At 48.0% G+C, this 24,867-nt stretch overlaps 1 protein-coding gene across 2 annotated transcripts in view; it reads left to right on the plus strand.

Annotated features, from left to right (window-relative positions):
* Window positions 1–487: 487 nt before the first annotated feature.
* Window positions 488–24,867, plus strand: part of LOC140731426 (uncharacterized) — a 111,186-nt gene continuing 86,806 nt past the window's right edge. The window contains exon 1 of one of the 2 annotated variants that reach the window (XM_073052929.1): window positions 488–567. The gene's annotated coding sequence lies outside the window, so the exon portion shown is untranslated. Of the gene's footprint in view, window positions 568–2,823; window positions 2,905–24,867 lie in introns of those variants that run through there. The other variant, XM_073052930.1, reaches the window with a different exon arrangement.

A 24,867-nucleotide genomic window follows, 5' to 3' on the forward strand; every position in this document is an offset into this window, starting at 1 on the left:
GTTGTCATCTGCAATGCACTGTCAGCAAGGGTGGTTGAAGCATATTCAAGAGTGACACTTGGAAAGAAATTGGATGTATGAAGTGCTTTGGAACTGGGTTGAATTGGATCGGTCTTTGAAAAGGTCAGCAGAGGTTTGGAGAACACATGGCCTCCCCCTGCAAAATGGATAAACTGTCCAATTTTTGCCACTGCCAATGAGTAAAGTAATGCTGTTATATTTCTGACAGCATGATGTTTCTAACATCTTAAATGTCCTGCCCGGTAAAAGAAAACTGTTGTCACTTTAAATGTTAACAGACTGTATATACTCCCTGATAAAGTGCAGGCAGAGGGAACGTGGCAGGAGATAAACACGTGGTAAACCGCATTCATACACATACTCACGAATTATCTAAAGCTAGTGCTAGGCGAATGTTGTCATATCCAACTGAGAGCCACAGGGAAGTGAGGGTTACTCAGGAGAGACTTCCCCAGCCACGCCAGATGAAGAACTCTTGTAGAAACTCATTAAAACTTCTTGTAGTTCATCGGGTTGGATTTCCAGTCTGAGTCATCTTTGATCCAGGTAAGCTGTGTTGAAGCATTCATGCATTCAATGTAACTGACATAGAAAACTGCCAGAACTTCTGCAACCTCTGCTGCGATTAACTTGTAAATGATCTCAGAATATTTTACAAGCTGCTGTTCAGGATTTTATCAGCTTTGAATGTTATTTGTGAAGTCAAAGAGACATGAGAGAATGCAAGTGAAAAAGGCAAAGTGGGTAGTGCGAAAAGTAACCCTGGGTGTGGAAAGAGGAAGAGGGAAAGACGTGGAAGATTAAAAAATAAAGAAATAAAAAATGACAGAGAAAGAAATGGAGAAAGCAGAGATAGAGAGGAAAGGGGAAGAGGAAAACCAGGATAGAGAAAATATTTGCGAGAGAGGCCATAAATGATGTAAAATAGAGAACAAAAAGTTTGAGGAGAAGGCAAGAAAAAGGGCTGAGTAGACAGAGGGAGAAAGAAAAAGGAAGTAAGAGTTAATGAGGGAGTGAGACGAATAAATAATGAGGAGAGAGAGATGAAGTGGGGGGGGGGGCAGAAAGTCTGTGAGGGAACAGTGGGAACCTAATGGACCAAAGTGGGAAGAAAGATGGAAGAGTCCTGAGAACGGAGAAACTGAGCTTGACTGAAGCACAATGACAGGCTGAGGAGAAGCAAGAAAGTGGAGCTGATTAGTATCGTGACACAGAAAGGGAGCCTTCAATTTTTGGTCATTACAGCATCTGTATTCTGGAAGTGGGAGGGACAGGACACACAAAAAATGCAGGCATTCCTGAAGGACCCAGCTCCCTGGAAACCTCCTGCCATAAATGTCCTTTACACAAGCAAGCCATCTCGTGCACAATTGTGCTGCAGAATCCTTGCGAACTCCTTTGCACCCTACTCACTTTAATTGGAATTACTAACTCTTTTTTCATTGTGGCACACACCTATTCCTCGCCTGTGCTCCCTAGCAACTGACTGTATGCTGCTTGTACTGCGGCTTGAATTCCTAAGGAGGTTTAAGAACTATAAATGGAGCTTACAGCCTTCTGCCTACTGTATCCACGTAGACAATCTTATATGAACTCTATTCTGTTCCTCCACATTCTCCACCAAATTTCACCCACCCCTCCAGATTCTATTTAGATCACTATCCTGCATGTCTGTGGGAATTAGGAGGAGAGTGAAGTAACAGAAAGAAATGTGCCAATTTTTAAAAAGGGAGCAGGGCCTGTCAGGACTTGTCTGCAGAGCAGGATACCTGAGTTGGAGATAGTTCCATACGGACTTCACGTGCCAGTGGTGCCTGCTGGGGCCTTGCCTGTAGAACAGGCGATTGCTTGGGTAACTTAGCAAGGGTCAATAAAAAGAAGGGATGCTTAAGTGGAGCGGCCATTGTGGGAGTGGACAGTGTTAGAGTGATCAGGTCTCTGCGAGAGCAGGCACAGGCTAGAACTTAAGTTTGAGAATTAGAGGTACAGGTGTCCCCCTGTTTTTCGAACATTCACTTTATGTCTACTTGCTGTTACGAAAGACCTACATTAGTTACCTGTTTTCACTAACAGAAGGTGTTTTCACTGTTACGACAAAAGGCCGCGCGCGCCAAGCAGACAAGCTCCTCCCCCGGAACTGCATTCCAGCCACCATTGCTTAAACACGTGCCTGAGAGCATCTGTGCTTTATGTCGATTTATTTTGTGCATCCGTTAGCAAGATGAGTTCTAAGGTATTGGAAAAGCCTAAAAGAGCGCGTAAGGGTGTTACACTTAGTATAAAACTAGACATAATTAAGCGTTTCGATCGTGGTGAACATAGTAAGGACATAGTGAGTTTGGCTAAGGGTTTGTGGAAGTTGATGAAGATGATGTTGAAGAGGTTTTGGCATCCCATGACCAAGAACTGAGAGATGAAGAGCTGATGAAGAGGAAAGGATAACAATTGAAGCCGAACGCAGTAGTGAATGGCCTGAAAGTGAAGACATCCAGGAAGCAATTGCGTGAGATTTTCGCTGCGATTGACAACGCTGCAATGATTGCAGAAAAGTATGACTTTAATTTTGAAAGGGTGCGTAGGTTTAAGGCATATTTGCAGGATGGTTTGAGTGCTTACAAAGAACTATATGATGGAAAGATGCACGAGGCTAAGCAGTCAAGCATACTGTCGTTTCTCAAGACTTCCACGTCAGCCACAGCAGACGATGAAACTCGACCTTCAACATTGAGACAGGCAGACATAGAAGAAGGTGACCTGCCTGCCCTGATGGAAACAGACAATGATGAGATGACATCCCAGTCCCCTCTACCTCCCACCACCCCAACCTCCGACGACTCAGTCTAACACACCATCATCAGTGTGCTCACTGTCTTCCCAATACTGGTAAGTGAAACTACACTGGGCGTACATTATTTCTACTTTATATAGGCTGTGTATTTTTATGTGTTATTTGGTAGCTTCATAGCTTAAAGGTTACTGGAAAGAGTGTTTCTGCCGGGAGCTCTTGCGCCGAGCGTTTCTGCCGGGAGCTCTTGCGCCGAGCGTTTCTGCCGCGAGTGTTTGCGCCGAGCGTTTCTGCCGCGAGTGTTTGCGCCGAGCGTTTCTGCCGCGAGTGTTTGCGCCGAGCGTTTCTGCCGCGAGTGTTTGCGCCGAGCGTTTCTGCCGCGAGTGTTTGCGCCGAGCGTTTCTGCCGGGAGCTCTTGCGCCGAGCGTTTCTGCCGCGAGTGTTTGCGCCGAGCGTTTCTGCCGGGAGTGTTTGCGCCGAGCGTTTCTGCCGGGAGCTCTTGCGCCGAGCGTTTCTGCCGCGAGTGTTTGCGCCGAGCGTTTCTGCCGGGAGTGTTTGCGCCGAGCGTTTCTGCCGGGAGCTCTTGCGCCGAGCGTTTCTGCCGCGAGTGTTTGCGCCGAGCGTTTCTGCCGGGAGCTCTTGCGCCGAGCGTTTCTGCCGCGAGTGTTTGCGCCGAGCGTTTCTGCCGCGAGTGTTTGCGCCGAGCGTTTCTGCCGCGAGTGTTTGCGCCGAGCGTTTCTGCCGCGAGTGTTTGCGCCGAGCGTTTCTGCCGCGAGTGTTTGCGCCGAGCGTTTCTGCCGCGAGTGTTTGCGCCGAGCGTTTCTGCCGCGAGTGTTTGCGCCGAGCGTTTCTGCCGCGAGTGTTTGCGCCGAGCGTTTCTGCCGCGAGTGTTTGCGCCGAGCGTTTCTGCCGCGAGTGTTTGCGCCGAGCGTTTCTGCCGCGAGTGTTTGCGCCGAGCGTTTCTGCCGCGAGTGTTTGCGCCGAGCGTTTCTGCCGCGAGTGTTTGCGCCGAGCGTTTCTGCCGCGAGTGTTTGCGCCGAGCGTTTCTGCCGCGAGTGTTTGCGCCGAGCGTTTCTGCCGCGAGTGTTTGCGCCGAGCGTTTCTGCCGCGAGTGTTTGCGCCGAGCGTTTCTGCCGCGAGTGTTTGCGCCGAGTGTTTCTGCCGCGAGTGTTTGCGCCGAGTGTTTCTGCCGCGAGTGCTGCTGAGAGCGCTTGCGTGAGATTTTCGCTGCGGTGGACGGTGCTGCAATAATTGCAGAAAAGTATTCCTACGTTATATAGGCTGTGTATTTATCAGATCATTCCTGCTTTTACTATATGTTACTGTTATTTTTGGTTTTATGTGTTATTTGGCATGATTTGGTGGGGTTTTTTTTGGGTCTGCGAATGCTCACAGATTTTTCCCACACAAATAAATGGTAATTGCTTCTTCACTTTACAATATTCTGGCTTATGAACCATTTCATAGGAACGCTGTACCTTCGAATAGCGGGGGAAACCTGTATAACAAGTGTAGGCAGGATGGTCCCGTTGTGAGATCTGGGATTTCAGAGTACCTAGCGGTCTCCCTGATGACTACGCCTATAGGAAGTGCACCCAGCTTCAGCTCCTGACTGACAACGTCAAGGAGCTGGATGTGCTCAGGACTATTTGGGAGGCTGGAAACCTCATAGAGGTGATCACGTCCAGAGCGCTGGCTTCAGATGATAGGTGGGTGACCACCAGGAGATGCAAGGGGAGTAAGCAGTCAGTGCAGGGGTCCTCAGCAACAAGTACACCCCTTTGGATACTGCTGGGGGGATGACCTATCAGGACACAGTAGCCAGTGGCACTGAGGTTCAGCATGGAAGGGTAAAGTCAGGCAGAGCGATGGTGATAGGAGACTCAATAGTTAGGGGAACAGGCAGCAGATTCTGTGCCAGGATGGTGTGTTGCCTCCCAGGTACTAGGATCTAGGAAGTCTTTGAGGGACTCCAGAGGGAGGGTGAGCAGCCGTGGGTTGTGGGGCACATTGGCACCGATGACTTTAGTGAAAGGAGGAAGAGGTCCTGTGCAGTGAGTGTAGGGAGTTAGGGAGGGGGATGAGGAGCAGGACCTCCAAGGCGGTAATCTATAGATTGTCATGTGCTAGTATGGGCAGGAATAGGATGATAGTACAGATGAATGAGTGGCTGAGGAATTGCTGCAGGAGGCAGGATTTCAGATTTCTGGATTATTGGGCTCGCTTCTGGGGAAGGTATGACCTCTACAAAAAGAACAGGTTATACCTGAACCCAAGGGGGACCAATATCCTCACTGGAAGGTTTGCTAAAGGGAGGGTTTAAGGTCTTTTAGCAGGGAAATGGGAACTGGAGTGATAGGGCGGAGGACAGGGACACAGATTTACAAGCACAGGCAGTGTGTAGTGAGACTGTGAAGAAGGACAGGCAGATGACAGGGCAAAATTGCAGTCAGTGGGATGAGTCGCAGTGTGAAAAGAGGGAAAAAAATTGAAAAGAGTGACTGATACAGGAGTGAGGGTGTTATATTTGAATACACACAGTGTATGGAATAAGGTAGATGATCCTGTGGCACAGTTAGAGATTGGCAGGTATGGCTTCGTGGCATCACTGTGTCGTGGCTGAAAGAAGATCATAGTTGGGAGCTTAACATCCAAGGATACACCTTGTATCGAAAGCACAGGCAGGTAGGCAGAGGAGGTGAGGTGGCTGTGTTGGTAAAAAGTAAAATCATATCCTTAGAAAGTGGTGACATAGGATCAGAAGATGTAGAATCGTTGTGGGCAGAGTTAAGGAATGGCAAGGGTTTTAAAAAAAAGCTCTGCTGGGAGTTATATACAGGCTCCGAACAGTAACCATGATGTGGGATATAAATTTCAACAGGAAATAGAAAAAGGCATGTAATAAGGACAATGTTGGAAGAGTGATGGGGGATTTCAATATGAGCGTAGATTGGGAAAATCAGGTTGGCTCTGGGTCCCAAAAGAGGGTATTTGTAGAATGTCTGCGAGGTGTCTGATTAGAGCAGCTTCTGGTTGAGCTCAGTAGGGGAAAGGTAATTCTGGATTGTCTGTTATATAATGAACCAGAATTTTAGAGAGCTTAAGGTAAAGGAACACATAGGAGACAGTGATCATAACATAATAGAGTTCACCTTGCAGTCTGAGAAGGAGAAGCTAAAATCAGATGTATCAGTATTACAGTGGAGTAAAGGGAACTACAGAGGCACGAGAGAGGTGCTGGCCACAATTGATTGGAAGAGGACACTAGCAGAACAGCAATAACTGGAGTTTCTGGGGGCATTCGAAAGGCGCAGGATAGACACACCCCAAAGATGAAAAAGTGTTCGAAAGGGAGGATGAGGCAACCGTGGCTGACGAGGGAAGTCAAAGACAACATAAAAACAAAAGAGGGGGCATATATATAGCAAAAAATAGTGGAAAGTTAAAGAACTGGGAAGCTTATAAAAACCAACAGAAGGCAACTAAAAAAGCCATTAGGAGAGAAAAGTTGAAATATGAGGGTAAGCTAGCGAATAATTTAAGAGTTTATATCAAAAGTTTTTTCAGATATATATATAGAGCAAATGAGAAGTGAGAGTGGATACTGGACTGCTTGAATATGATGCTGGTGAGGTAGTAATGGGGCACAAAGAAATGATGGACAAACTTAAGTATAAAATAAGTATTTTACATCAGTCTTCATTGTGGAAGACACCAGCAGTAGGCCAGAAATTCCAGAGAGTCAGGTGGCAGAAATGAGTGTAATTGCTATTACTAAGGAGAAGGTGCTTGGGAAGCTGAAAGATCTGAAAATAGATAAATCACCTGAACCAGATGGACTACACCCCAGGGTTCTGAAAGACATGGCTAAAGAGATTGTGGTGGCATTAATAATGATCTTTCAAGTATAACTAGATCCTGGAATGGATCTGGAGGACCGTAAAATTGTAAATGTTACTCCGCTCTTTAAGAAGGGAGGGAGACAGAATAGAAGGAACTATAGGCCAGATAGCCTGACATCAATGGTAGGGAAGCAGTTGGAGACCATTATTAAAGAGAAGATTTCAGGGTATTTGGAGGCACATGATAAAGTAAGCCAAAGTTAGCATGGTTTCCTTGAGGGGAAATCTTGCGTAGCAAGTCAGTTGGAATTCTTTGAGGAAATACTGGGCAGGATAGACAAAGGAGAGTCAGTGAATGTTGTTTACTTAGATTTTCAGAAGGCCTTTGATAGGATGCCACACACGAGGCTGCTTAACAAGATAGCACCCGTGGTATTACAGGAAAGATACCAGCATGGATAAAGAAGAATTGACTGGAGGGCAGGAGGCACAGATTTGGAATTAAGGAGACCTATTCTGGTTGGCTGCCAATTACTAGTGGCGTTCTCTAGGGTTTGGTATAGGGACTGCTTCTTTTCACATTATATGTCAATGATCTGGATGATGGAATTGACGGCTTAGTGGCCAAGTTTACAGATGATAAAAGGATAGGTGGAGGGGAAGGTAGTGTTGAGGAAGCAGGGAGCCTGCAGAGGGACTAGGACAGATTGGCAGAGTGGGCAAAGAAGTGGCAAATGGAATATAGTGCAGCGAACTGCATAATCATGCACTTTGGCAGAAGAAACAAAGGGGAAGACTATTTTCTAAGCAGGGAAAAAAATTCAAAATGAGGTGCAAAGGGACTTGGGAGTCCTTTTGCAGGATTCCCTAAAGGCTAACTTGCAGGTTGAGAAGGCGTTAAGGAAGGCAAATGTAATGTTTGCATTCATTTCGAGAGGACTTGGCAGATGGCGTTTAATGTGAATAAGTGTGAGGTTATCCACTTTGGGAGTAAGAACAGGAAGGCAGATTATTATCTGAACGGTGTAGAGTTGGGTAAGGGAGTAATACAAAGAGATCTCGGAGTCCTTGTTCATCAGTCACTGAAGGTGAATGAACAAGTGCAGCAGGCAGTGAAGAAGGCTAATGGAATGTTGGCCTTTATTACAAAGGGAATTGAGTACAAGAGCAAGGAAATCCTCTTGCATTTGTACAGAGCCCTGGTGAGACCACACCTGGAGTATTGTGTACAGTTTTGGTCTCCAGGGTTAAGGAAGGACATCCTGGCTGTAGAGGAAGTGCAGCGTAGATTCACGAGGTTAATTCCTGGGATGTCTGGACTGTCTTACGCAGAGAGGTTAGAGAGACTGGGCTTGTACACGCTGGAATTAAGGAGATTGAGAGGGGATCTGATTGAAACATATAAGATTATTAAGGGATTGGACAAGATAGAGGCAGGAAATATGTTCCAGATGCTGGGAGAGTCCAGTACCAGAGGGCATGGTTTGAGAATAAGGGGTAGGTCATTTAGGACAGAATTAAGGAAAAACTTCTTCTCCCAGAGAGTTGTGGGGGTCTGGAATGCACTGCCTCGGAAGGCAGTGGAGGCCAATTCTCTGGATGCTTTCAAGAAGGAGCTAGATAGGTATCTTATGGATAAGGGAATCAAGGGATATGGGGACAAGGCAGGAACCGGGTATTGATAGTAGATGATCAGCCATGATCTCAAAATGGCGGTGCAGCCTCGAAGGGCTGAATGGTCTACTTCTGCACCTATTGTCTATTGTCTATTGACTAGAATATATCAGCAAGGATGTAATACTAAGGATTTATAAGGCAATGGTCAGACAGTACTTGGAGTATTGTGAGCAGCTTTGTGCCCCTTATCTAAGAAAAGATATGCTAACATTGCAAAGGGTGCAGAGGAGGTTCACGAGAATGATTCCAGGAATGAAAGGGTTAATGTTAGAAGTGTGCTTGGCGGTTTTGGGCCTAGATAGAGTGGATATGGAAAGGATGTTTCCTGTAGTGAGGGAGTCTAGGACCAGAGGGCACAGCCTCAGAGTAGAGGGACATCCATTTAGAACAGAGATGAGAATGCATTTCTTTAGCCAGAGGGTGGTGAATGCATTGCCACAGATGGCTGTGGAGGCCAGGGCATTTGGTATATTTAAAGTGGAGTCTGGTAGGTTCTTCATTAGTCAGAACATCAAAGGTTACAGGGAGAAGGCAGGAGAATGGGTTTGAGAGGGATAATAAATCAGCCAGGTTGGAATGGTGGTGCAAACTTGATGGGCCGAGTGGTTTAATTCTGCTGCTATGTCCCATGGTCTTAAATCCACGCTATCAGAGAGAGAATGTGTAAACTCTGCACACACACAGCACCAGAGTTCGGGATTGAACCCAGGTCACAGAGGCTGTGAGGCAGCTGTGCCTCTATCTCACTCAGCTTTCCTGATGAGCGCTATTACTCACATGAGAAATTCAACATGCGGCTGTGGTAGATTTTGAAAGAAAGCGCCATCGGACAACAGGGTATGGGCTTCGCTTAAATGGGACTGAGACCAGTATCTTTGCAAACCAAACCACTAGGAGTGTAAACAAGGTTTGGAGTTAAATATGTGGGGCTGTGGTTCTGATGGGGAGAAGTTTAGAAAGCATAAAAATAGACAATACAATACTGCAAAGTCAATAAATACAACCAGGGGTCTGTCAGGAAGGACAAAGCAGACAGACAGACAATCCGGCTTCTGGTTGGAGTCAGAGCAGGTAATTGATGGAAAGGTGCAAATAGGGGCTTTTATCTGAATGTACGCGTTGCCTAGTGGGCAAGGCATCAGACTAGTAACCTGAAGGTCACTGGTTCGAGCCTCAGCTGAGGCAGCGTGTTTGTGTCCTTGAGCAAGGCACTTAACAACACATTGCTCTGCGACATCACCGGTGCCAAGCTGCATGGGTCCTAGTGCCCTTCCCTTGGACAACATCGGTGGCGTGGAGAGGGGAAGACCTGCAGCTTGGTCAACTGCCGGTCTCCCATACAACCCTGCCCAGGCCTGCGCCCTGGAAACTCCAGGCACAGATCCATGGTCTCTCGAGACCGACGGATGCCACCACCACCACCCAGTATTAGTAGCAAAATACATGAATTAATGAGACTAATAAATGAGTACGATCAAAGAACCATTAGGGAAATATTGTTACAATTTGAATGAATTGGGAATTAAATTATTTAAGCTTTAGAAAAGAAAGGCAAAATGGGAAAGGAGGTGGGATAGTCTCAGGGTTGTATGTGGTGACATGTATGTACTCTGATAATAAATTTACTTTGAACTTTGATGTTGAGGAATTGCCTCAAAAAGGCGGCATCCATCATCGAGGACCCCCGTCACCCAGGACATGCCCTCTTCTCATTGCTTCCATCATGGAGGAGGTACAGGAGCCTGAAGGCACACACTCAGTGATTCAGGAACAGCTTCTTCCCCTCTGCCATCCGATTTCTTTTTTCTTCTGAATGGACAACAAACCCACAAACACTACCTCACTACTTTTCCCACTGTTTTTACACTACTTGTTTAGTCTAACTTTTTAAATATATCTTTAGTTCTTACTGTAATATGCAGTTTTTATTATTATGGATTGCAATGTACTGCTGTTGCAGAACAACAAATTTCACGACATATGCCGGTGACGTTAAGCCCTGATCCTGATTTGAAGAATAGGATAGAGAGGAAAATCTCTCTATCTTACGTCAGAAATCTTGCGTCAGAAAATTGAGAGGTAGATCAGTTTGGAGCTGAGAAATAGTAACTGACAGAAAGGATTGGTGGGAGTTAATTTATAAGTCCCGGAATAATAAAGGACAGTCAGGATATTGCATGGATCAGGGTATTAGAGTTGCAAATAACAGGAGCAATACAGCAGTCACAGAAGTTGTTACGTATAGACTGAGACAAATAGATACAAAGATGGAACTAAATAAAATAGAGACTAACCATATGCAATGGGTAAAAGCCAGCTTTCTACTTCAGTATGTTGGGGAACTGACAATAGACAGAGTACTTTAGTTCTGGTACTGTGAGAAAGAGTTAATTAGTAATCAGGCCCTTTAGGTATGAACGATTAGAGTAGGGCAGAAACTTATATGAAGAATGATGCAGCTGAAGTCAAAAACAGACTTTTAAATCTAAATAAAGCAAACTGAGTGAGGCATGAGTTGCTAATGGTAGATTGGGAACCAACATTAAAACCTGTACCAGTAAACAAGCAATAGCCACCATTTAAAGGGTGGATATGTTGTTGTTACAATTATCTATGTTTTTTAAGACACACAAAAACAACAACAGAGGAAGTGGTTCAGCTGTGGCTAACATTGGGGAATGAAGTTTTCCATTTTCTCTTCCATGAGGAAAGATACAAAATATTTGTTTAATTTCTCTGCCATTTTCCTGGTCTCATTATTCAGCATGAGGCCCATTTTAACCCTGAGAATAAACATTTAATGTTGCCAAGAGGAAAAGAAAGGTAAAGTTTAGAAAAAGTTCAGCAAAGGGAGGCCAAGACATTGATAAAGGAAGAGAAACATGATTACAAGAGGGTCACCACAGACTGTCCTCACACATGTGAAAAGAAAGAAATTATCAAGTTAAAGCTTACAGACTGATACTGAAGAAATTACATTGGGGGTAAGAAAATGGCAGAGAAATTAAAGGGATTTATTTACTTATTTAAAGATACTTCCAGAGTAGGCCCTTCTGGCCACACCGCCCCACAACCCCGATTAACCCTTGTCTAATCACAGGACAACTTACAATTTACCTTCCCGGTACGTCTTTGGACTGTGGGAGAAAACCAGAGAACATGGGAAAACCCATGAGTTCCATGAGGAGGAGGACATACAGCGACTTTTATAGAACAGCACCCGGAAGTGAGCTCTAGAACATTCCAAGCTGTAATAGTGTCACATTAATCGCTAGGCTACCATGGAATATTTTGTGTCTATCTTCACTTGAGAGAACATGGAGAAAATCCTGGAATTAATGGAGAGTCATAGCGCTGGAGTAACTGAACAGCTGAAATCAATGCAATCATTAATGCAATAGTTCTGGAGAAATTAATGGGGTTGCAAGCAGACGAATCCCAGGAGCTGATGGCCTGCATCCCAAGGTTATGAACGTGAAGGTTATGGTGGTAGTGGATGAGTTAATTAGCATCTTCCTAAATTGCTTAGATTACACAGATTACAAAGTGCACAACATGCCTTCTTTATTTAAGAAAGGAGGAAGAGAAAATAGAGGAAACCAGAGACCCAATATAAGGCAAAGTGCTGGATTCTGTTATTAATGAAGTGGTAACAGATTTGATATTGGAGTTGGTTTATTATTGACACGTACCAGGATACAGTGAAAAGCTTGTCTTGCACACTGTTCACACAGATCAAACCCCTGAACAGTGAATTGAGGTTATCTTATCACAGTTATTATCGAAGTGCATACACGTCACCATCTATAGGCCTGAGATTCATTTTCTTGTGAGTATTCTCAATAGTAAAAAAAATATGCTCTTCTGCAATAACGATGCAGAATAAAGCGAGAGAGTGCAGTGCAGTAAACAATAAAGCACGAGGTCATAACGAGGTAGATTGTGAGGTCAAGAGTCCATCTTATCACACTAGATAAGCACCTAACGGAGTGGGGTAGAAGATGTCTTTGAGACACGCTTTTGAGCTTTTGTATCTTTTGCCCTGCGGAAGAGGGGAAAAGAGGGAATGGGTAGGATGGATTGGGATCTCTGATGCAACTCGCTGCTTTACCGAGGCAGTGAGAAGGATAGACGGAGTGGAATCTGTTTCCCATGATGTGATGAGCTGTGTCAACAACCCTCTGCAGTTTCTTGTGCTCATGTGCAGCTCCAGTGACACACCTAGCTGTTATATACCCAGTTAAGATGCTTTCTATGGAGCATCGGTAACAATTGGTAAGGATCGATGGGGTTTAGCCTCCTGAGGATGTAAGGCATTGGTGAAAAGAGCTTATAAGACCTCACAATGTGAATGTGGGTATGTGGAAGGTGACACAGCTTTGGCAATTCTTGCTTTGAGTCATCTATGCTGTTTTCCAGATTACTCAAACAGACGATCTCCTGTTTATTATTACTACAATGATGTCATTGTTGCCTTTTTCAAAAGAGGGATGTGCTAAATAAGGTGGATTATAGTATGATGTAGACATAGGCTTTGTTGGAGAAAACATGGTGGTACCATTTCCACTGTGTGGCTGGGCGATGAATTCCAAGATTTTAACCCAGTAATTTTTAAAGGATTAGTGATATACTGGGAGGGAGAGGGGGTAGCTCTGTTTGTTAGGGCTCATGTTTTCAATGACGGTTAAGGAGCAGAATGTAGAGTAGGAAGAAAGGAATAACTTTTGGGACAAAGGGTGTAGCTGGTGGAATGTTATAAGTATCATGTTGGGCTGTGGACTCTCAAAGCACAGCAGACATGACCTTCACCCTGTAAGGATGCTGACAAACCGTAGGGACCATCACCAGCCACTATACCTTCTTCATTCTCACTAAAGCCTTTGACTCCATTAGTCAGAGGGAACTGTAGAGAACTCTCTTCAAATTCATCTGCCCACAACCTCTTCACCTAATTCACCTCCATCCTGTGCTTGCTCCACAACAGCATAGAAGACATGTTGCTAACCAATGAGTCTACAACAGAACCAAACTCAGCGATGACCAGTGCCGAATAAGGCGACAGGTTGCTCAGTCTTTTTCTCCTCAGTGTTGCAACTCACCTCCAACAAATATCCTGTGAGAGTGGAGATCAGTCTTGAACCGATGATTAACCGTCCATGTGCCTGTACTCCATTACGGTTGCTGGAGCGGTCGAGGTTCAGTGTGCAGATATGTTTGTATTGCACACTATTGGAGACTGGGCCCCAAGTAATCGTCACCTTGTTCACTAAACAAAAAGAGCGGGCCTTACACTCACTATCTTCAAGACCAAAGTCCTCTACTGATCTACACCCTCTGGTCTCCAACAATGAAGATTCACAATGCACTGTTGGAAAATGTGGACCTCTTCTCGTTTCACAGCAAAGTCAGATATCCACGATAAAAAAATTCACCATCATCTTCAATACTTCAGCACAGCCTTAGTTTGATGCAGAAAAGTAGCGTTTAAAGATTAAAAACCTCAGACATGGTCTACTGAGCATCAGTGATCCCTGTCCATGAGCAAACAGGTCAAGGCACAGGAAAGGTGCCACCAACGCTCTCTCCACCGCACCTTTCAATTTCACTGAAAGCACGAGTGTTCCTTCCAAGGACAGCAACCCCACTCCTCAGACCTTAGTTACATTGCTCTCATGATCAATACTTGACTCCTGAACCTTCTCTGGCCAACATCCCTATTGATTTCTGGCAATCTCTTGTCCCAGCCTCTCCTCTATCAACTCTGTCTGCACTTCTTGTTGCCTCTTTGAAGCAGCCTGCATAATCAAAGACTGCCACCACCCTGGACATTCTCTCTTCTCCATCAGGCTTGAATCGTTTGTCACCAGGCCCAAGGACAGTCTCTACCCTGCTGTGATATGAATATTGAATGGTTCCTTGTAAGATGAGATAGACTCTTGACCTCATTTTCTTCTTGCACCTTACTGTTTACCTGCACTGCTCTTTCTCTGTGGCTGTCCATTCACAGAGGTGAATTCTGTGCTGCATTCTGTGCACCACAGTGCACAGTGAAGATGAGCTCATATGCACTGAGGTCGGGAAGAATGAGAGGTAATTTCATTCTAATCAGTTGGAGCAATGGGGTTGAGGAGAGAGCCCTACTTCTGCTGGCGTCCTCTGCTCCTCCTGGCAGAAGACTTATTCAAGCGGTGGGAAGAGTTCACCACCTCACAATCTACATCCTCCTGAGCTGTTAGGCACCTCCTGCCCATCCTTGGAAGATCAAATGGTTTCCATGTTGGCTTCATCAACCACCTTTGAACCCAAATAACCGGAGAAGAAGCTGATCACCCTTGATGCTTGAGAGGATGTTTAGTAACAGAAGACTTACAGTCTATGTCCATGCCTCACAAACAGGGTGTAGAAATCATCATCATTGTCATTATGTCCCGTGTCATATGACGTGGGTGGTCATGGTCTATGACCGTGATTGTTCTTGGCAAACTTTTCTACACAAGTGGTTTGCCATTGCCTTCTTCTGGGCAGCGTGTTTACAAGACAGTTGACCCCAGCCGTTGGAGATATAGTAGGAGTATAGTATCCAAACTTTCTGGGAAAATTGGGAGAGCAAGTGAGCAGTGAAGAGAATGCAAAGATACTGAGAAAAAAGACCTGTTAAGTGACTGGTCGAGAACAAGGAAACGAGTGTTATGTGGGGGAAGAATGGAAAAGGAAAACAGTTTTTAAAAGAGTGAAAGACTAGGAAATATAAAACATTGGATATAAAACATTGATAGATAACATACAAACAATTAGGACAAAGATTATTTTTTTACCTCTGTGGAAAAAGGGTTAAAATGTTACAGTCAAGAATTCTTGCTACACTTAAACAAAGTTCTACTGTCATATAAACTTCCTTTAGCACGTAAAGGTTCATACAGAGATGGAAACTTTATTGATCCCAAAGTAAATTATTGTGTCACAGTAGCATTACAAATATTAGAAGAGAAGTAAGAAAAAATTAAAACATGGATTACCTCAAACAGTCCAACAGGAGGGGGTCATCACTTCCCGGCTACAAAGCCGAGTGGCCAAAGGTAGGAATGCCCTCATATAGCACTCTTTGGAGCAATGCAATTGTCTTAGTTTACAGTATTTCTAAAAGTGCTCCCCTGTTCAGCTAAGGTGGGATGCAGAGGGTGAGAAACATTGTCCAAGATTGCCAGGATTTTCCGTAGGGTCCTTTGTTCTACCACAGCCTCCAGTGGGTCCAGTTTGACTCCTATGACAGAGCCAGCCTTTCCAGTATATTGAGCCTGTTGGCATCACCCGTGTCGATGCCACACCACAGCATAGAAGACTTTACTGACAACAAAAGACTGGTAGAACAAATGAAGGAGAGGCCTGCATACTCCAAAGGACCTCAGTCTTGTCAGGAAGTAGAGGCGACTCTGGCCCTTCTGTCAAACGATTATGATGGATGAGAGGGATAATCAATGAGCAAAGTTTGAATAAAATTTGCTTATTAGCTCTGAAGTTGGGAAGAGTATGAGGTAACTTCATTCTGATCATCTGGGATGCTGGAGGTGAGGAGAGAACCCTGCTTCTGCTGCTGACTGTGACTGGGACCCTCTGTTCCTCCTGGGCCCACAGGTGAAAGTTTTGAACTTGTGCGTCAGGATCTTTCTGTTTTTTAGTCAGACATTGAAGTGGAGGTCACTTGGAGATGGGGAACAATGACATAGAGTAATTCTGAGGTGGGAAGAGGGAGTCACGTGTCTAGCATACCTCATGAGTTGGGGATGAGATTGTAGATGGACACTGGGGAATGGACTGAAGTGTTTCATGGTCCACAGTTTCACATTGCACTCTTCCTGGCTCGTGCTTTTACATATTTTTTCATTATTAAGCTGCTCGTTCTCGCTCTCTGGTCCTGGCTCACCCACACACTGACACCACACTCACACACACACTGACACCACACTCACACACTGACACCACACTCACCCCCACACTGACACCACACTCACACACTGACACCACACTCACACACACACTGACACCACACCCACACACACACTGACACCACACTCACCCCCACACTGACACCACACTCACACACACTGACACCACACTCACCCCCACACTGACACCACACTCACACACTGACACCACACTCACACACACACTGAAACCACACCCACACACACACTGACACCACACTCACCCCCACACTGACACCACACTCACACACACTGACACCACACACACACACACTGACACCACACTCACCCCCACACTGACACCACACTCACTCACACACTGACACCACACTCACACACACTGACACCACACTCACACACACACTGACACCACACTCACCCCCACACTGACACCACACTCACACCCACACTGACACCACACTCACACACACACTGACACCACACCCACACACACACTGACACCACACTCACCCCCACACTGACACCACACTCACACACTGACACCACACTCACACACTGACACCACACTCACCCCCACACTGACACCACACTCACTCACACACTGACACCACACTCACACACAGACTTACACCACACTCACACACACTGACACCACACTCACCCCCACACTGACACCACACTCACACCCACACTGACACCACACTCACTCACACACTGACACCACACTCACACCCACACTGACACCACACTCACACACACACTGACACCACACTCACACACTGACACCACACTCACCCCCACACTGACACCACACTCACTCACACACTGACACCACACTCACCCACACACTGACACCACACTCACACACACACTGACACTACACTCACACACTGACACCACACTCACACACACACTGACACCACACTCACTCACACACTGACACCACACTCACCCCCACACTGACACCACACTCACACACTGACACCACACTCACACACACACTGACACCACACTCACACACTGACACCACACTCACACACACACTGACACCACACTCACACACACACTGACACCACACTCACCCCCACACTGACACCACACTCACACACTGACACCACACTCACACACTGACACCACACTCACCCCCACACTGACACCACACTCACTCACACACTGACACCACACTCACACACAGACTTACACCACACTCACACACACTGACACCACACTCACCCCCACACTGACACCACACTCACACCCACACTGACACCACACTCACTCACACACTGACACCACACTCACACCCACACTGACACCACACTCACACACACACTGACACCACACTCACACACTGACACCACACTCACCCCCACACTGACACCACACTCACTCACACACTGACACCACACTCACCCACACACTGACACCACACTCACACACACACTGACACTACACTCACACACTGACACCACACTCACACACACACTGACACCACACTCACTCACACACTGACACCACACTCACACACACACTGACACCACACTCACACACACACACTGACACCACACACACACACTGACACCACACTCACACCCACACTGACACCACACTCACACACTGACACCACACTCACACACTGACACCACACTCACACACACACTGACACCACACTCACTCACACACTGACATCACACTCACTCACACACTGACACCACACTCACACACTGACACCACACTCACACACACACTGACACCACACTCACACACACACACTGACACCACACACACACACTGACACCACACTCACTCACACACTGACACCACACTCACACACACACTGACACCACACTCACACACACACACTGACACCACACACACACACTGACACCACACTCACACACACTGACACCACACTCACACACTGACACCACCCACACACACTGACACCACACTCACACACTGACACCACACTCACACACTGACACCACACTCACACACACACACTGACACCACACTCACCCCCACACTGACACCACACTCACCCACACACTGACACCACACTCACCCCCACACTGACACCACACTCACACACTGACACCACACTCACCCCCACACTGACACCACACTCACACACTGACACCACACTCACACACTGACACCACACTCACCCACACACTGACACCACACTCACACACACACTGACATCACACTCACTCACACACTGACACCACACTCACCCCCACACTGACACCACACTCACTCACACACTGACACCACACTCACCCACACACTGACACCACACTCACACACACACTGACATCACACTCACTCACACACTGACACCACACTCACCCCCACACTGACACCACACTCACCCCCACACTGACACCACACTCACCCACACACTGACACCACACTCACACACACACACTGACACCACACTCACACACTGACACCACACTCACCCCCACACTGACACCACACTCACACACTGACACCACACTCACACACACACTGACACCACACTCACCCACACACTGACACCACACTCACACACACTGACACCACACTCACACACACACTGACACCACACTCACACACACACTGACACCACACTCACACACACTGACACCACACTCACACACACTGACACCACACTCACACACACACACTGACACCACACTCACCCCCACACTGACACCACACTCACACACACACTGACACCACACTCACCCCCACACTGACACCACACTCACACACACTGACACCACACTCACACCCCACACTGCACACCACACTCCACACCACACCAACTCACACTCACACACACACTGACACCACACTCACCCACACTGACACCACACTCACACACACTGACACCACACTCACCCCCACACTGACACCACACTCACCCACACACTGACACCACACTCACACACACACTGACACCACACTCACACACTGACACCACACTCACACACACACTGACACCACACTCACACACTGACACCACACTCACACACACACTGACACCACACTCACACACACTGACACCACACTCACCCCCACACTGACACCACACTCACCCACACACTGACACCACACTCACACACACACTGACACCACACTCACCCCCACACTGACACCACACTCACACACACACTGACACCACACTCACTCACACACTGACACCACACTCACCCCCACACTGACACCACACTCACCCACACACTGACACCACACTCACCCACACACTGACACCACACTCACACACACACTGACACCACACTCACACACACACTGACACCACACTCACACACACTGACACCACACTCACACACACACTGACACCACACTCACCCCCACACTGACACCACACTCACACACACTGACACCACACTCACACACACACACTGACACCACACTCACACACACACTGACACCACACTCACCCCCACACTGACACCACACTCACTCACACACTGACACCACACTCACCCCCACACTGACACCACACTCACTCACACACTGACACCACACTCACCCACACACTGACACCACACTCACACACACACTGACATCACACTCACTCACACACTGACACCACACTCACCCCCACACTGACACCACACTCACCCACACACTGACACCACACTCACACACACACACTGACACCACACTCACACACTGACACCACACTCACCCCCACACTGACACCACACTCACACACTGACACCACACTCACACACACACTGACACCACACTCACACACACACTGACACCACACTCACACACTGACACCACACTCACCCCCACACTGACACCACACTCACTCACACACTGACACCACACTCACCCCCACACTGACACCACACTCACCCACACACTGACACCACACTCACACACACACTGACACCACACTCACACACACACTGACACCACACTCACACACTGACACCACACTCACCCCCACACTGACACCACACTCACTCACACACTGACACCACACTCACCCCCACACTGACACCACACTCACACACACACTGACACCACACTCACTCACACACTGACACCACACTCACCCCCACACTGACACCACACTCACCCACACACTGACACCACACTCACCCACACACTGACACCACACTCACACACACACTGACACCACACTCACACACACACTGACACCACACTCACACACACTGACACCACACTCACACACACACTGACACCACACTCACCCCCACACTGACACCACACTCACACACACTGACACCACACTCACACACACACACTGACACCACACTCACCCCCACACTGACACCACACTCACACACACTGACACCACACTCACACACACACTGACACCACACTCACACACACTGACACCACACTCACACACACACTGACACCACACTCACACACACTGACACCACACTCACACACACACACTGACACCACACTCACTCACACACTGACACCACACTCACACACACTGACACCACACTCACCCACACACTGACACCACACTCACTCACACACTGACACCACACACACACACTGACATCACACTCTCCTACACACTGACACCACACTCACCCACACACTGACACCACACACACACACTGACACCACACTCACACACACACTGACACCACACTCACACACTGACACCACACTCACCCACACACTGACATCACACTCACACACTGACACCACACACACACACTGACACCACACACACACACTGACACCACACACACACACTGACACCACACTCACACACACACTGACACCACACTCACACACTGACACCACACACACACACTGACATCACACTCTCCTACACACTGACACCACACTCACCCACACACTGACACCACACACCCACACTGACACCACACTCACACACACACTGACACCACACTGACACACACACTGACACCACACTCACCCACACACTTTCACCACACTCACACACACTGACACCACACTCACTCACACACTGACACCACACTCACTCACACACTGACACCACACTCACCCACACACTGACACCACACTCACACACACACTGACATCACACTCTCCTACACACTGACACCACACTCACCCACACACTGACACCACACACACACACTGACACCACACTCACACACACACTGACACCACACTCACACACACACTGACATCACACTCTCCTACACACTGACACCACACTCACCCACACACTGACACCACACACACACACTGACACCACACTCACCCACACACTGACACCACACTCACACACACACTGACATCACACTCTCCTACACACTGACACCACACTCACCCACACACTGACACCACACACACACACTGACACCACACTCACACACACACACTGACACCACACTCACTCACACACTGACACCACACTCACCCACACACTGACACCACACTCACACACACACTGACATCACACTCTCCTACACACTGACACCACACTCACCCACACACTGACACCACACACACACACTGACACCACACTCACACACACACACTGACACCACACTCACCCCCACACTGACACCACACTCACACACACACTGACACCACACCCACACACACTGACACCACACTCACACCCACACTGACACCACACTCACACACTGACACCACACTCACACACTGACACCACACTCACACCCACACTGACACCACACTCACACACTGACACCACACTCACACACACACACTGACACCACACACACACACTGACATCACACTCTCCTACACACTGACACCACACTCACCCACACACTGACACCACACACACACAGACACCACACTCACACACACACACTGACACCACACTCACCCCCACACTGACACCACACTCACACACACACTGACACCACACCCACACACACACTGACACCACACTCACACACACACTGACACCACACTCACCCCCACACTGACACCACACTCACACACACACTGACACCACACTCACACACACACTGACACCACACTCACCCCCACACTGACACCACACTCACACACACACTGACACCACACTCACACACTGACACCACACTCACACACACACACTGACACCACACTCACACACTGACACCACACTCACTCACACACTGACATCACACTCACACACACACTGACACCACACTCACACACACACTGACACCACACCCACACACACACTGACACCACACTCACACACTGACACCACACTCACACCCACACTGACACCACACTCACACACTGACACCACACTCACACACACACTGACACCACACTCACACACACTGACACCACACTCACCCCCACACTGACACCACACTCACCCACACACTGACACCACACACACACACTGACACCACACTCACACACACACACTGACACCACACTCACCCCCACACTGACACCACACTCACACACACACTGACACCACATCCACACACACACTGACACCACACTCACACACACACTGACACCACACTCACCCCCACACTGACACCACACTCACACACACACTGACACCACACTCACACACACACTGACACCACACTCACCCCCACACTGACACCACACTCACACACACACTGACACCACACTCACACACTGACACCACACTCACACACACACACTGACACCACACTCACACACTGACACCACACTCACTCACACACTGACATCACACTCACACACACACTGACACCACACTCACACACACACTGACACCACACCCACACACACACTGACACCACACTCACACACTGACACCACACTCACACACTGACACCACACTCACACCCACACTGACACCACACTCACACACTGACACCACACTCACACACACACTGACACCACACTCACACACACACTGACACCACACTCACACACACTGACACCACACTCACACCCACACTGACACCACACTCACACACTGACACCACACTCACACACACACTGACACCACACTCACTCACACACTGACACCACACTCACACACACACTGACACCACACTCACACACTGACACCACACTCACACACACACTGACACCACACTCACTCACACACTGACACCACACTCACACACTGACACCACACTCACACACACACTGACACCACACTCACACACACACTGACACCACACTCACTCACACACTGACACCACACTCACCCACACACTGACATGACACTCACCCACACACTGACACCACACACACACACTGACACCACACTCACACACTGACACCACACTCACCCACACACTGACACCACACTCACACACACACTGACATCACACTCACTCACACACTGACATCACACTCTCCTACACACTGACATCACACTCACTCACACACTGACATCACACTCTCCTACACACTGACATCACACTCACTCACACACTGACATCACACTCTCCTACACACTGACACCACACTCACTCACACACTGACACCACACTCACTCACACACTGACATCACACTCTCCTACACACTGACACCACACTCACTCACACACTGACATCACACTCTCCTACACACTGACACCACACTCACTCACACACTGACACCACACTCACCCACACACCGACACCACACTCACAGACACACTGATAGAACGCTCACCCACACACTAACACCACACTCACTCACACACTGACACCACACTCACACACACACTGACATCACACTCACTCACACACTGACACCACACTCACCCACACACTGACACCACACCCACACACTGACACCACACTCAATCACACACTGACACCACACCCACACACTGACACCACACTCACTCACACACTGACACCACACTCACACACTGACACCACACTCACACACACACTGACACCACACTCACTCACACACTGACATCACACTCTCCTACACACTGACACCACACTCACTCACACACTGACACCACACTCACTCACACACTGACATCACACTCTCCTACACACTGACACCACACTCACTCACACACTGACATCACACTCTCCTACACACTGACACCACACTCACTCACACACTGACACCACACTCACCCACACACCGACACCACACTCACAGACACACTGATAGAACGCTCACCCACACACTAACACCACACTCACTCACACACTGACACCACACTCACTCACACACTGACACCACACTCACACACACTGACACCACACTCACCCACACACTGACACCACACCCACACACTGACACCACACTCAATCACACACTGACACCACACCCACACACTGACACCACACTCACTCACACACTGACACCACACCCACACACTGACACCACACTCACTGACACACTGACACTGCACTCACACACTGACACCACACTCACACACTGACACCACACTCACTCACACACTGACACCACTCTCACCCACACACTGACACCACACTCACTCACAGACTTACACCACACTCAACAGACCTCCGTTGATACCTCTGCCCCCCCTTTACCCCCATCCCTATCTATTTTTCTGTCTGGTTCTCTTTCTCTCTCTTTTTTCCTCCCTCACTATAATCTCCCCCCAGCCCTACTCTTTTATTTCCCATAATTCTC

Source organism: Hemitrygon akajei, chromosome 8 (genome assembly GCF_048418815.1).
Source record: "Hemitrygon akajei chromosome 8, sHemAka1.3, whole genome shotgun sequence".
Lineage (NCBI taxonomy): Eukaryota > Metazoa > Chordata > Chondrichthyes > Myliobatiformes > Dasyatidae > Hemitrygon > Hemitrygon akajei.